Source organism: Salvelinus fontinalis, chromosome 16 (genome assembly GCF_029448725.1).
Source record: "Salvelinus fontinalis isolate EN_2023a chromosome 16, ASM2944872v1, whole genome shotgun sequence".
Taxonomy (NCBI): domain Eukaryota; kingdom Metazoa; phylum Chordata; class Actinopteri; order Salmoniformes; family Salmonidae; genus Salvelinus; species Salvelinus fontinalis.
The window spans coordinates 25,511,742-25,525,809 of NC_074680.1; the positions used below are offsets into that span (position 1 = coordinate 25,511,742).

Below are 14,068 nucleotides of genomic sequence, written 5' to 3' on the forward strand. Positions count from 1 at the left end.
ACTTATCTTTTTTACCATTTAGAAATGAATGCACTTTATTTATCTACTTCCCACATTTTTAAAGGTGTCAAGTTTGTGACTATACCAACTTGTTGGTTGTATTTGCAGTTTGTTTTGGTTGTTTCCTATTATTTTGTGCCCAATAGAAATTAATGGTAAATGTGTTGTCATTTTGAAGTCACTTTTTTGGCAAATAAATGATATTCTTATTTTATTTAGTAGCCTACTAGTCTATACAGTAAGTTCATTCCCCCCAAACATGCTAACCTCTTACCATTACACACCTCCCTACTATTGGTATCAATTTTGATTTTGATTTGCGCCGATTGCAACAGGTTCACCTTACTGTGAATTGCTTAGTTACAAGCCCTTAACCAACAATGCAGTTCATGATATGACATGCCTGTGTAACTTTCTCATTCATCATTATTCACAATGCATTTATGATTATGCGTAATCATGCTACATTAATATTCTATTCCTATTTACAATAAGTGACTGACTTAGTGAACCCTTTCCTCGCTCTATTCCCATGCTGGCCAGCAGGTGATGCCACTGACTCATTGAGGAAAAAATAACATTATTGTCAAAATTGGCATATAATTGTAGTTGGAATGAAGTTATTGTATTCTACTTTTATTACCCCAAAAGTGTCTTATTGTTCCACCATACAGCATGTGTAGTAATCATGTTATAATTGAACATTGTCTAGTTTCACATGGCATGTTATTTTAAAGACCTTTTGTGTTGCAGAGTAGAAATAATATATTAGTAGGACAGGTGTTGTATATCGTGTGAGAAAGGTAATTCCCCTGCACTGAACCAGCCTCATGATGACAGAGGCTGGCCTGCTATAATAGATTCTGTTTCTGTGTCTACAGGCATTAGCATACGTAATAGTGACAAAACTCAACATACGTAATGGTGCCAAGTTTCTCAACATCACACCCCCTGCATTATTACAGTCCCCTTGTCTACCCTGTCCATCCTGTGTTCTCACTGAACACTAGAATACCTCCAGTCATTCTTCTGATCCCCATTGTTTTAGTTCCAATAAATGGGAAGTTTTGGCAGAGCCACCCAGCAGTAGAGGAAAAGACGGAGCATTGCATGTCTTCTCAAATAGTCCCGTCTACTGCTGACTGAGAGACAGTGCTGCTGAGTAAGGCCCTAATGTAATTTATGTTATGAAAGTCCCTGGAGAGATCTGTGACAACAGTGAAAGGTTAGGCTACTCTTCTCTGAGAGGTAGCTATGCATTTTCTCTAAAGACTGTTGTTTTTTTGCAAGTAGAATGAGTGCCTTGACTAATGCAATACTGTAGCTCAGTCCAGAAACAACCCATAGCACCTATACCCCCATAGCCAAAATGTACAAGAACTCTAGGATAAGAAGCCTATAACTTGTTATGGGAAACAGAAAGCTCATATGACACAGACATTTTGATTGCATTTAATCATATCACATTGACTGATTTGCACAGTATTGCAGTTGAGTTCACATGCTCTATCCTAGATAGGGGTTTTCTTTTCGAAGGGCCAATTCAAGAGCTACTGCAGAAACACAACCAGGTGAGCAGAAATGGATTTGTTACCACAGTAACGTTTGCTTTATAGTATGAAGTCCTCTCGCGAGATTCCAGTACAGTGAGGGAGGGTGGTTGGTATGATCTCATCTCTACAGCAGCTGCATAGTGCAGCGAAGCAAACCCGTAACTTTGTATCAAACTTCTACATATCTGACGAAGGCAACCGGATCATTGGGATTTTAACCGAAACGGAAACAACTGTTTAAAGCAATATACATTACGGTGTTGCTGCATTTTTACACTGACGGGTCTTGAAAAACAAAAGGGGAAAAACGCTTAGTATTGTGTTCATGCCATCCAATGGTTGACGGGAAGAGGAGAAAAGGTGAGTCGGGAAACATGCGTTTTAACGTTGGGGAACGATCCATGTCATGTGCATGATGTTTTGAGGTACATGATCGCAAGCAACATCAGGATAGTCTCCTCAACCAATAAACATTTTAAACAGCTACATCTGACCGATTAGTATGTGTTCTATAGTAGCCTAAGTAGCCTATATTCGAGTGCGCAATCTGGGTATTTTCTTTCCCGAAATTAGGAGGGAACCAGAAAGGTTGCTTTGTGGGTTCAGAACGCGCACTCTGCGGGTGACTGGAGTGGAAAATGTCAATTTTGGTCAATGCAATCCGCAATTATATCACGTTCGTCAAAGACGATGTGCATTGTTTCGGGTGCAACTTGAGTTTGGTGATTTCCAGGTGGCATCGAGCAAACGGGCTTGTTGTAATAGCGCTGTAATAGGTGTGTAATACTGCAGCTTTCTGTGTAGTCCCCTCCTTTAGCAAGCTATATGCTATAGCCTACATCATTTTCTACCATTAATATAGTTAGTTCGGGCCTCTACAAGTGGTGGGTTAATGTTGCTGAAGGGTTAATGTTGATGTTCCTTTGTAAGTGACAGACCACCACTATCAATCCAAATGGTTAAACAAACTATTGGGCATAACACATTTGATGTAGTATAGTAGGCTACGTGGTGAAGCAGCTTGATGGATCTTGCTATTAGCAAGGCAACAACCATTGATGTGGTTTGGACTGTCACAAGGGATAACACTATTGTCTACTTGGTACAAAAACTGTACAGTATTGCTCAACACTGTGCACTTAGGAGAAACCCCTTCAAATGAGTAGATTCAGCTATTTCAGCCACACCCGTTGCTGACAGGTGTATACATTCCGGCAAACAACCATGCAATCTCTATAGACACACATTGGCTGTAGAATGGCCTTACTGAAGAGCTCAGTGACTTTCAATGTGGCACTGTCATAGGATGCCAACTTTCCAACAAGTCAGTTAATCAAATTTCTGCCCTGTAAATGATGTTATTGTGAAGTGGAAACGTCTAGGAGCAACAACGGCTCAGCCACGAAATGGTAGGCCACACACGCTCACAGAACAGGACCACCAAGTACTGAAGTACGTAAAAATCGTCTGTCCTCAGTTGCAATACTCACTACTGAGTTCCAAACTGCCTCTGGAAGTAACGTCAGCACAAGAACTGTTCATCGGGAGCTTCATGAAATGGTTTTCCATGGCCGAGCAGCTGCACACAAGCTTAAGATCACCCTGCGCAATGCCCAGCGTCGGCTGAAGTGGTGTAAAGCTTGCCGCCATTGGACTCTGGTGCAGTGGAAACATGTTCTCTGGAGTGATTTATCACTCTTTACCATCTGGCAACCCCAATGCATAGTGTCAACTGTAAAGTTTGGTGGAGGAGGAATAATGGTCTGGGGCTGTTTATCATTGTTCGGGCTAGGCCCCTTAGTTCCAGTGAAGGGAAATCTTAACACTACAGCATACAATGACATTCTGCTTCCAACTTTGTGGCAACAGTTTGGGGGAAGGCCCTTTCCTATTTCAGCATGACAAAGCCCACGTGCCCAAAGCGAGGTCCATACAGAAATGGTTTGTTGAGATCGTAGTGGAAGAACTTGACTGCCCTGCACAGAGCCCTGACCTCAACCACATAGAATACATTTGGGATGAATTGGAACGCTGACTGCGAGCCAGGCCTAATTACCCAACATCAGAGCCCGAGCTCACTACCCGCAGCAGTGTTCCAACGTCTAGTGAAAAGCCTTCCCAGAAGAGTGGAGGCTGTTATAGCAGCAAAGGGGGACTAACTCCATATTAATGCCCATGATTTTGGAATGAGATGTTCAGCAAGTGTCCACATATTTTTGGTCATGTAGTTTATTTTTGTGTGCAACCTGTGAGACATGGTAGAAATTACACTGAACAAAAATATAACCGCAACATGTAAAGTGTTTGTCCCATGTTTTATGAGCTGAAATAGGTCCCAGAAATGTTCCATATGTACAAGAAACTTATTTCTCTCAAATTTTGTGCACAAATTTGTTTACATCCCTGTTAGTGAGAATTTTTCATTTGCCAAGATAATCCATCCACCTGACAGGTGCGGCATATCAAGAAGCTGAATAAATAGCATGATCATTACACAGGTGCACCTTGTGCTGGGGACAATAAAAGGCCACTCTAAAATGTGTAGTTTTGTCATACAACACAATGCCACAGATGTCTCAAGTTTTGACTAAGCATGCAATTGGCATGCTGACTGCAGGAATGTCCACCAGCTATTGCCAGAGAATTGAGTGTTCATTTCGCTACCATAAACCGCCTCCAACGTCGTTTTAGAGAATTTGGCAGTACGTCCAACCGGCCTCACAACCCCATACCACATGTAACTACGCCAGCCCTCCACATCCGGCTTCTTCACATGCGGGATCGTCTGAGACCAGCCACCTGGACAGCTGATGAAACTGTGGGTTTGCACAACCAAAGAATTTCTGCACAAACGGTCTCAGGGAAGCTCATCTGTCTGTTTCTCGTCCTCACCAGGGTCTTGACCTGACTGCAGTTTGGCGTCGTAACCGACTTCAGTGGGCAAGCTCTCACCTTCGATGACCACTGGCCTGCTGGAGAAGTGTGCACTTTACAGATCAATTCCGGTTTCAACTGTACCGGCAGATGGCAGACAGCATAAATGGCGTTGTGTGGGTGAGTGGTTTGCTGATGTCAACTTTGTGAACAGAGTGCCCCATGGTGGCGGTGATGTTATGGTATGGGCAAGTATAAGCTATGGACAACAAACACAATTGAATTTTATTGATGGCAATTTGAATGCACAGAGATAACGTGATCAGATCCTGAGGCCCATTGTCGTGCCATTCATCTTCCGCCATCATCTCATGTTTCAGCATGATAATGCACAGCCCCATGTCACAAGTATCTGTACACAATTCCTGGAAGCTGAAAATGTCCCAGTTCTTCCATGACCTGCATACACACCAGACATATCACTCTTTTAGCATATTTGGGATGCTCTGGATCGACGTGTACAACAGCGTGTTCCAGTTCCCACCAATATCCAGAAACTTCGCACAGCCATTAAAGAGGAGTGGGACAACATTCCACAGGCCACAATCAACAGCCTGATCAATTCTATGTGAAGGAGATGTGACGCGCTACATGAGGCAAATGGTGGTCACACCAGATACTGACTGGTTTTCTGATCCACGCCCCTACCTTTTTTTAAAGGTATCTGTGACCAACAGATGCATATCTGTATTCCAGTCATGTGACATCCATATATTAGGGCCTCATTTATTCAATTAAATTAGCTGATCTCCTTATATGAACTGTAACTCAGTAAAATCTTAAATTGTTGTGTGTTGCGTTTATTTTTTTGTTCAGTGTACTTAGTTTCAGGGGCAATTCAAATGCCTCACTGACCAAGTAATAGCCTATTGAATTACATAACGCTATTGGTTGAAACTTTATAAGGCAGGCAATGTTTTGGCATTGAATAAGCCCTACAGTGGCAAATCTGGATTCACTTGGACACAGGATTTGAATTAGACCTCTATGACCGGCTGTTACAGACAGTTCCAGTAGCTGTCAGAAGGAGTCCAAATAGAGTATATTTAGCACTCATTCACTGTTTGCTCTTTTTTTGTATATCTTTGCATTTGTACTTGCTGTCCTATGCAGGTAAGAGCTTCAGTGTTTAATTCCCCCCTAATATTCCATCTGTATTGGTGTATGCTATTCTGTGGAAACCTGCATGGTTATGGTGGATGTGTCAGATAGGGGGAGGAAAGAATATTGAGTTGCATAGTTGGCAAAATATTTGCATTCTTCATAAACTTGGCTGACTGATGACTGGGATAACATCAGTCAGGTCCATAGTCATAACAATTGAAGACCTCTGTTTTGCCGTCTAATACATATTTTCTTTACACCATTACTCTCATATTTAGTCTGATATTGTTTTGCTGAAGCCATCATGCAAACTGGACCAGTGCCTCCTATTATGGAGTTTTCACTTTAAATCAATCCAGTGCTGACACTACTATGGGAAAAAGTATCTTTCTATTTTAATCATCATTGATGGGCAAACCAGTCTCTACTTTGTGCTATATACAAAAATATCCTTCATGGTTATCATAAGACAATAGTATAGGCTACAGTGGCTGTGAAAGTATTCACCCCCCTTGGCATTTTTTCTATTCTGTTGCCTTACACCCTGGAATTAAAATTGATTTTGGGGGGGGGTTGTATCATTTGATTTACACAACATGTCTACCACTTTGAAGATGCTAAATATTTTCTATTGTGAAACAAACAACAAACAACAAATAAGACAAAAAAGAAAACTTGAGTGTGCATATCTATTCACCTCCCCAAAAACAATACTTTGTAGAGCCACCTTTTGCAGCAATTACAGCTGAAAGTCTCATTGGGTATGTCTCTATAAGCTTGGCACATATAGCCACTGGGATTTTTGCCCATTCTTCCAGGCAAAACTGCTCCAGCTCCTTCAAGTTGGATGGGTTCCGCTAGTGTACAGCAATCTTTAAGTCATACCACAGATTCTTAATTGGATTGAGGTCTGGGCTTTGACTAGGCCATTCCAAGATATTTAAATGGTTCCCCTTAAACCACTCAAGTGTTGCTTTAGCAGTATGCTTAGGGTCATTGTCCTGCTGGAAGGTGAACCTCCGTCCCAGTCTCAAATCTCTGGAAGACTGAAACAGGTTTCCATCAAGAATTTCCCTGTATTTAGCACCATCTATCTTTCCTTCAATTCTAACCAGTTTCCCAGTCCCTGCAGATGATGCTGCCACCACCATACTTTACTGTGGGGATGGTGTTCTCAGGGTAATGAGAGGTGTTGGGTTTGTGCCAGACATAGCGTTTTCCCTGATGGTCTCATCGGACCAGAGTACCTTCTTCCATATGTTTGGGGAGTCTCCCACATTCCTTTTGGCGAACACCTAACATGTTTGCTTATTTGTTTCTGGCCACTTCCGTAAATCCCAGCTCTGTGGAGTGTACGGCTTAAAGTGGTCCTATGGACAGATACTCCAATCTCAGCTGTGGAGCTTTGCAGCTCCTTCAGGGTTATCTTTGGTCTCTTTGTTGCCTCTGATTAATGCCCTCCTTGCCTGGTCCGTGAGTTGGTGGGCTGCCCTCTCTTGGCAGGTTTGTTGTGGTGCCATATTCTTTCCATTTTTTAATAACGGATTTTATGGTGCTCTGTTCAAAGTTTCAGATATTTTTTTATAACCCAACCCTGATCTGTACTTCTCCACAACTTTGTCCCTGACCTGTTTGGAGAGCTCCTTGGTCTTCATAGTGCCGCTTGCTTGGTGGTGCCCCTTGCTTAGTGGTATTGCAGACTCTGGGGCCTTTCAGAACAGGTATATATATATATATATATACTCAGATCATGTGATACTTAGATTGTACACCGGTGGACTTTATTAAATTAATTATGTGACTTCTGAAGGTAATTGGTTGCACCAGATCTTATTTAGGGGCTTCATAGCAAAGGGGGTGAATACGCACCACTTTTACGTTTTTTATCTTTTTAGAATTTTTTGAAACAAGTAATTATTTTCATTTCACTTCACCAATTTGGACTATTTTGTGTTTGTCCATTACATGAAATCTAAATTAAAATGACAGGTTGTAATGCAACAAAATAGGAAAAACGCCAAGGGGGGTGAATACTTTTGCAAGGTGAAAGAGATTTGCGTCAGTTCAAATCTAGTATCAGGACAAAATGTGATTGAGTCACCAAATATATTTTAAGTATTTTAATTAAACTCAAGCGATAAATGGTAAATGCAATTTTCGTATATACAGGTTCACTGTATCTCCGCGCAGGGTAGAACAGGGAACTGGCAGGAAGTACGTAAACAGCTGTTCTTATACCGTGATGACGTAGTTCCAACGCGTCTGTTGGCCTATCACAGTAGAGGCTGAGCGCGGTTTAGACTTTGCCCAGCCTATGCTGGCACCCGGACTTGTCCAAGTCCCTTAGTGCTCTCTTCTGTCCACATCTGGTTGTTGGGTAGATTAGATCCGTCTTGTGTCTGTCAATTCTACACTGAAACAGTTCCTAATATGGTATTATCCAGTGCCCTACCCTCCCTGGTTGGCTTAGAGATATGCACCCCTCCCCTCTCCAGATTGACCACAGCTTTTATGGCCTGTCACTCAATGTTGGTCAGTCTTTACACACCTACACATCTGTATTGTTTGTGTGTGTGTGTAACAAAACAGTATTCATCTTCAAACAATATGCTAGCGGGCTATAGTGCATAAACATAAATCCTAACAAAGGGACTGTATATGCTGCTCACATCTCATCACCAGAGTATGATGACTGTAGGTCATTACTAAGACTCTAAGAACAGGCCAATCATGAGGAGCATGACATCCAGCCACAGTATACGGCAGACTACAGTGAGGGACAGTAGCCAACAGCAGGGTCAGGGAGGTGGACTCCAGGGCAGGCTCTCCAGGGCAGGTATGATTTTGAGCATTGTTCAGGTTTATAAAGTGCCTTTCTGGAATGTGTTTGCTACAATTCTGAGTAGCCATCGTGAAATACTAACACTAACTGTTTGCTTTGTTGTTCATAAGAGTAAGCCTACACTCTACCAAAAATGGGTTCCAAAACGGTTCTCTGGCTGTCCCCATAGGATAACCCTTTTTGGTTCCAGGTAGAACCCATTTTGGTTCCAGGTAGAACCCTACATGGAATCCAAAAGGGGTTCTACCTGTAACCAAAAAGGGTTCTTCTATGTGGACAGCTGAAGAACCCTTTAATAGCAACTTTTTGACATTAAGTGATAATGCCAGAGAAGGCAGTGTTTGGAGGATATATTGGAACAGTTGTCCGAACACCGGCTTCAAGGGCATTATCACTTTTATGCAACGGGTTGCCAACATATTCAAATAATGATTGACATATTGTAATTTACTTTATTTTGATACATGTATTAATACTATAGTTCTGATTAGAGGTCGACCGATTATGATTTTTCAACGCCGATACCGATTATCGGAGGACCAAAAAAGCTGATACCGATTAATCAGCAGATTTTTTTATTTATTTGTAATCATAACAATACTGAATGAACACTTATTTTAACTTAATATAATACATCAATAATATCAATTTAGCCTCAAATAAGTAATGAAACATGTTCAATTTGGTTTAAATAATGCAAAAACAAAGTGTTGGAGAAGAAAGTAAAAGTGCAATATGTGCCATGTAAAAAAGCTGACGTTTAAGTTCCTTGCTCAGAACATGAGAACATATGAAAGCTGGTGGTTCCTTTTAATTAACATGAGTCTTCAATATTCCCAGGTAAGAAGTTTTAGGTTGTAGTTATTATAGGAATTATAGGACTATTTCTCTCTATACCATTTGTATTTCATATACCTTCATATACCTTTGTTCTTATAGACACTATAGTATTGCCAGCCTAATCTCGGGAGTTGATAGGCTTGAAGTCATAAACAGTGCTGTGCTTCAAGCATTGCGAAGAGCTGCTGGCAAATGGAGTAAAGTGCTGTTTGAATGAATGCTTACGAGCCTGCTGCTGCCTTCCACTGCTCAGTCAGACTGCTCTATCAAATATCAAATCATATACTTAAATATAATATAATAAACACACAGAAATACGAGCCTCAGGTCATTAACATGGTCAAATCCGGAAACTATCATTTCGAAAACAAAACGTTTATTCTTTCAGAGAAATACGGAACCGTTCCGTATTTTATCTAACAGGTTGCATCCCTAAGTCTAAATATTGCTGTTACATTGTACAACCTTCAATGTTGTCATAATTATGTACAATTCTGGCAAATTACGGTCTTTGTTAGGAAGAAATGACCAGGCAGCCCAAACTGCTGTATATACCCTGACTGCTTGCACGGAACGCAAGATATATATGCACGGAACGCAATAAATTCATATTAACTAAATATGCAGGTTTAAAAATACACTGCTCCAAAAAATAAAGGGAACACTAAAATAACACATCCTAGATCTGAATGAATGAAATATTCTCATGAAATACTTTTTTCTTTACATAGTTGAATGTGCTGACAACAAAATCACACAAAAATTATCAATGGAAATCAAATGTATCAACCCATGGAGGTCTGGATTTGGAGTCAAACTCAAAATTAAAGTGGAAAACCACACTACAGGCTGATCCAACTTTGATGTAATGTCCTTAAAACAAGTCAAAATGAGGCTCAGTAGTGTGTGTGGCCTCCACGTGTCTGTATGACCTCCCTACAATTCCTGGGCATGCTCCTGATGAGTTGGCGGATGGTCTCCTGAGGGATCTCCTCCCAAACCTGGACTAAAGCATCCGCCAACTCCTGGACAGTCTGTGGTGCAACGTGGCGTTGGTGGATGGAGCGAGACATGATGTCCCAGATGTGCTCAATTGGATTCAGGTCTGGGGAACGGGCGGGCCAGTCCATAGCATCAATGCCTTCCTCTTGCAGGAACTGCTGACACACTCCAGCCACATGAGGTCTAGCATTGTCTTGCATTAGGAGGAACCCAGGGCCAACCGCACCAGCATATGGTCTCACAAGGGGTCTGAGGATCTCATCTCGGTACCTAATGGCAGTCCATGTGCTCGCCAGAGGTACCCTGAGGGCTGTGCGGCCCCCCAAAGAAATGCCACCCCACACCATGACTGACCCACTGCCAAACCGGTCATGCTAGAGGATGTTGCAGGCAGCAGAACGTTCTCCACGGCGTCTCCAGACTCTGTCACATGTGCTCAGTGTGAACCTTCTTTCATCTGTGAAGAGCACAGGGCGCCAGTGGCGAATTTGCCAATCTTGGTGTTCTGGCAAATGTCAAACGTCCTGCACGGTGTTAGGCTGTAAGCACAACCCCCACCTGTGGACGTCGGGACCTCATACCATCCACATGGAGTCTGTTTCTGACTGTTTGAGCAGACACATGCACATTTGTGGCCTGCTGGAGGTCATTTTGCAGGGCTCTGGCAGTGCTCCTTCTTGCACAAAGGCAGCGGTCCTGCTGCTGGGTTGTTGCCCTCCTACGGCCTCCTCCACATCTCCTGATGTACTGGCCTGTCTCCTGGTAGCGCCTCCATGCTCTGGACACTACGCTGACAGACACAGCAAACCTTCTTGCCACAGCTCGCATTGATGTGCCATCCTGGATGAGCTGCACTACCTGAGCCACTTGTGTGGGTTGTAGACTCCATCTCATGCTACCACTAGAGTGAAAGCACCGCCAGCATTCAAAAGTGACCAAAACATCAGCCAGGAAGCATAGGAACTGAGAAGTGGTCTGTGGTCACCACCTGCAGAACCACTCCTTTATTGGGGGTGCCTTGCTAATTGCCTATAATTTCCACCTGTTGTCTATTCCATTTGCACAACAGCATGTGAAATTTATTGTCAATCAGTGTTGCTTCCTAAGTGGACAGTTTGATTTCACAGAAGTGTGATTGACTTGGAGTTACATTGTGTTGTTTAAGTGTTCCCTTTATTTTTTTGAGCAGTGTATATACTTGTGTATTGAGTTTAAAGAAAGGCATTGATGTTTATGGTTAGGTACACATTGGTGCAACGACAATGCTTTTTTCGCGAATACGCTTGTTAAATCATCACCCGTTTGGCGAAGTAGGCTGTGATTCGATGAGAAATTAACTGGCACCGTATCGATTATATGCAGGACACGCTAGATAAACTAGTAATATCACCAACCATGTGTAGTTAATTATTGATTATGTTAAGATTGATTGTTTTTTATAAGATAAGTTTAATGCTAGCTAGCAACTTACCTTGGCTTCTTGCTGCACTCGCGTAACAGGTAGTCAGCCTGCCACGCAGGCTCCTTGTGGAGTGCAATGTAAGGCAGGTGGTTAGAGCATTGGACTAGTAACCGGAAGGTTGCAAGATCGAATCCCTGATCTGACAAGGTAAACATCTGTCGTTCTGCCCCTGAACAAGGCAGTTAACCCACCGTTTCTACTCCGTCATTGAAAATAAGAATGTGTTCTTAACTGACTTGCCTAGTTAAATAATGGTTAAAAATAAAAAAACGTCCACAATTGGTGTCCAAAAATGCTGATTACCGATTGTTAGAAAACTTGAAATCGGCCCTAATTAAATCAGCCATTCCGATTAATCAGTCGACCTCTAGTCCTGATACAAATCTAGGGTTGCTACCCAAGCCGGCTGGTTATTCGTTCTATCAGTTCGGTTGCCAGAGACCTATGGATGCAACCCGGTTGTTCGTTCTAAACGTTCCATTGCCATACTGGCTGGCAGCGTTTGTTACGGATACATTGTCAATCATAGAATTAAGTTGTCTGTGTTATTTCGTTCTCACCGTTACTTTGTCACTGTTATGTTAGTTGTGTTATGGGTCCCATTACCATCCCTCCCAGACTGTCACCTGTGAGTAGGGGAGAAGGAGAGAAAAAGAAATACACAGGATACACACAGCATATCTGTATCCGTAACACTCCCACCCTTAAAAGAGCAACCCTAGGGGAGATTGCGAACACAAAACATACAAACATCATTATTCTCACACACGAGACAAAGCATCTGCCAATACACATAATTGTCAACAGAAACTGGTTACCCGATTTTATCTTCGGTAACAGTCCAACACAATCAACCACCACATGTTTGAATGGTTCACCTATGACAGGTATTGGACAAAGAGGAGCGGGAGGAATAACCTGATTTGGTTTTCCTGTTATCTGACACGTGTAGCCTGTCCGACAGAACTGAGCCACATCTTGTTTTAAACCCGGCCAAAAGAAATGGCGAAGGATCCGATCATAAGTCTTTGTGATTCCTAAATGACCAGACCACTGGTGATCATGAGCAAGGGGTAACACGTTTTGTCAAAAGGCTGTAGGAATCACTATTTGGTAAACAGCATTCCAATCTCCGCCCACTTCAACATGGGATGTCCATTTACGCATGAGGAGATTACCATCAATAAAGTAAGCCACGTTCTTCTTCTTGACATCTTCCAATGAGACAACACTAGAAAAACATTTAGCAGGCGTGTTGTCAACCTTTTGGTTAGCAACCAGCTGCTCACGAGTGACTGGTAACTGTATTGCATCAGCAATAAGTTCAACATTCTTCGCTTCTTTCCTGGGCTGTTTGTCAGAGGTGATCAGCTTCCCAGAGGTAGCGCACAACCCATCCTCTTGATCAAACTCTGAACAGAACCGTGTTCGACAAATCTATCACGTCACCCACTTGTCGTGCCTGAGCACGAGTGACAGCACAAGCAGGGAACACATGTGGATAACTCTGTGCCAGCTCATTGGAGAGAGTGGTCACTTTTATCCATTACTTCCAAAACGGGTACTACCTTTCCTCCGGCAATATCGTTACCCATTATAAAGGTCACACCTTTTACTGGCAACATAGGATGTACCCCCACTCTGAATATTCCACTGATTAACTCAGAGTGTACTTTCACCAAGTGCAATGGCACTGGGACAAAACCCATTTCAATACCCTGAACTAACACACTGGAACCACAGTATGTATCGTCGGATAAGGGCAACACATCAGACAATATAAACGACTGCGCCGCACCAGTATCTCTAAGGATTTTAACCGGACGCTGAGACGCTTCGTCATTCGTTAGGGACACAAACCCCTCGAAAATGAACGGTTCATAACTACGGTCGGGGACTGGGTCTTTCAAACAGTTACCCTGAGGCACCTGTTTCGTTTCAGACCTCACAACCGTACGAATTAGACCAACACCTGTTGGTGACTTGGCACGAAGAGGCATCCCTTGTTTACGTTTTAGCAGGAAGCAATCATTAATCATATGTCCCACCTTATGACAATAGAAACAGGGACGCTCATTTTTCTGGCGTGCTTGATATACTGCTGGCCGACTAGGGCTAAAAGTAGGCAACTCATTAGCTCTACTCTCAGTATGAGCCGAAAACACACTCTTGTGCTTCAACACAAACTCGTCTGCCAACACAGACGCTTCTGACAGGGAGGATACTTTCTGTTCGTTTAGGTACACTACAATGCGTTCGGGTAAGCAAATTTTAAACTCTTCCAACAAGATTTACTCCCGGAGAGAGTTAAAATCAGTTACCTTACTAGCA

The 14,068-nt window shown here is 42.5% G+C and overlaps 1 protein-coding gene across 3 annotated transcripts in view; it reads left to right on the forward strand.

Annotated features, from left to right (window-relative positions):
- Positions 1 to 1,662: 1,662 nt before the first annotated feature.
- LOC129812863 (signal-induced proliferation-associated 1-like protein 1) overlaps positions 1,663 to 14,068 on the forward strand; it is a 109,079-nt gene continuing 96,673 nt past the window's right edge. For 2 of the 3 annotated variants that reach the window (XM_055864799.1, XM_055864802.1), the window contains exons 1-2: positions 1,663 to 1,913; positions 4,449 to 4,607. The gene's annotated coding sequence lies outside the window, so the exon portion shown is untranslated. The remainder of the gene's footprint in view (positions 1,914 to 4,448; positions 4,608 to 14,068) is intronic. The other variant, XM_055864801.1, reaches the window with a different exon arrangement.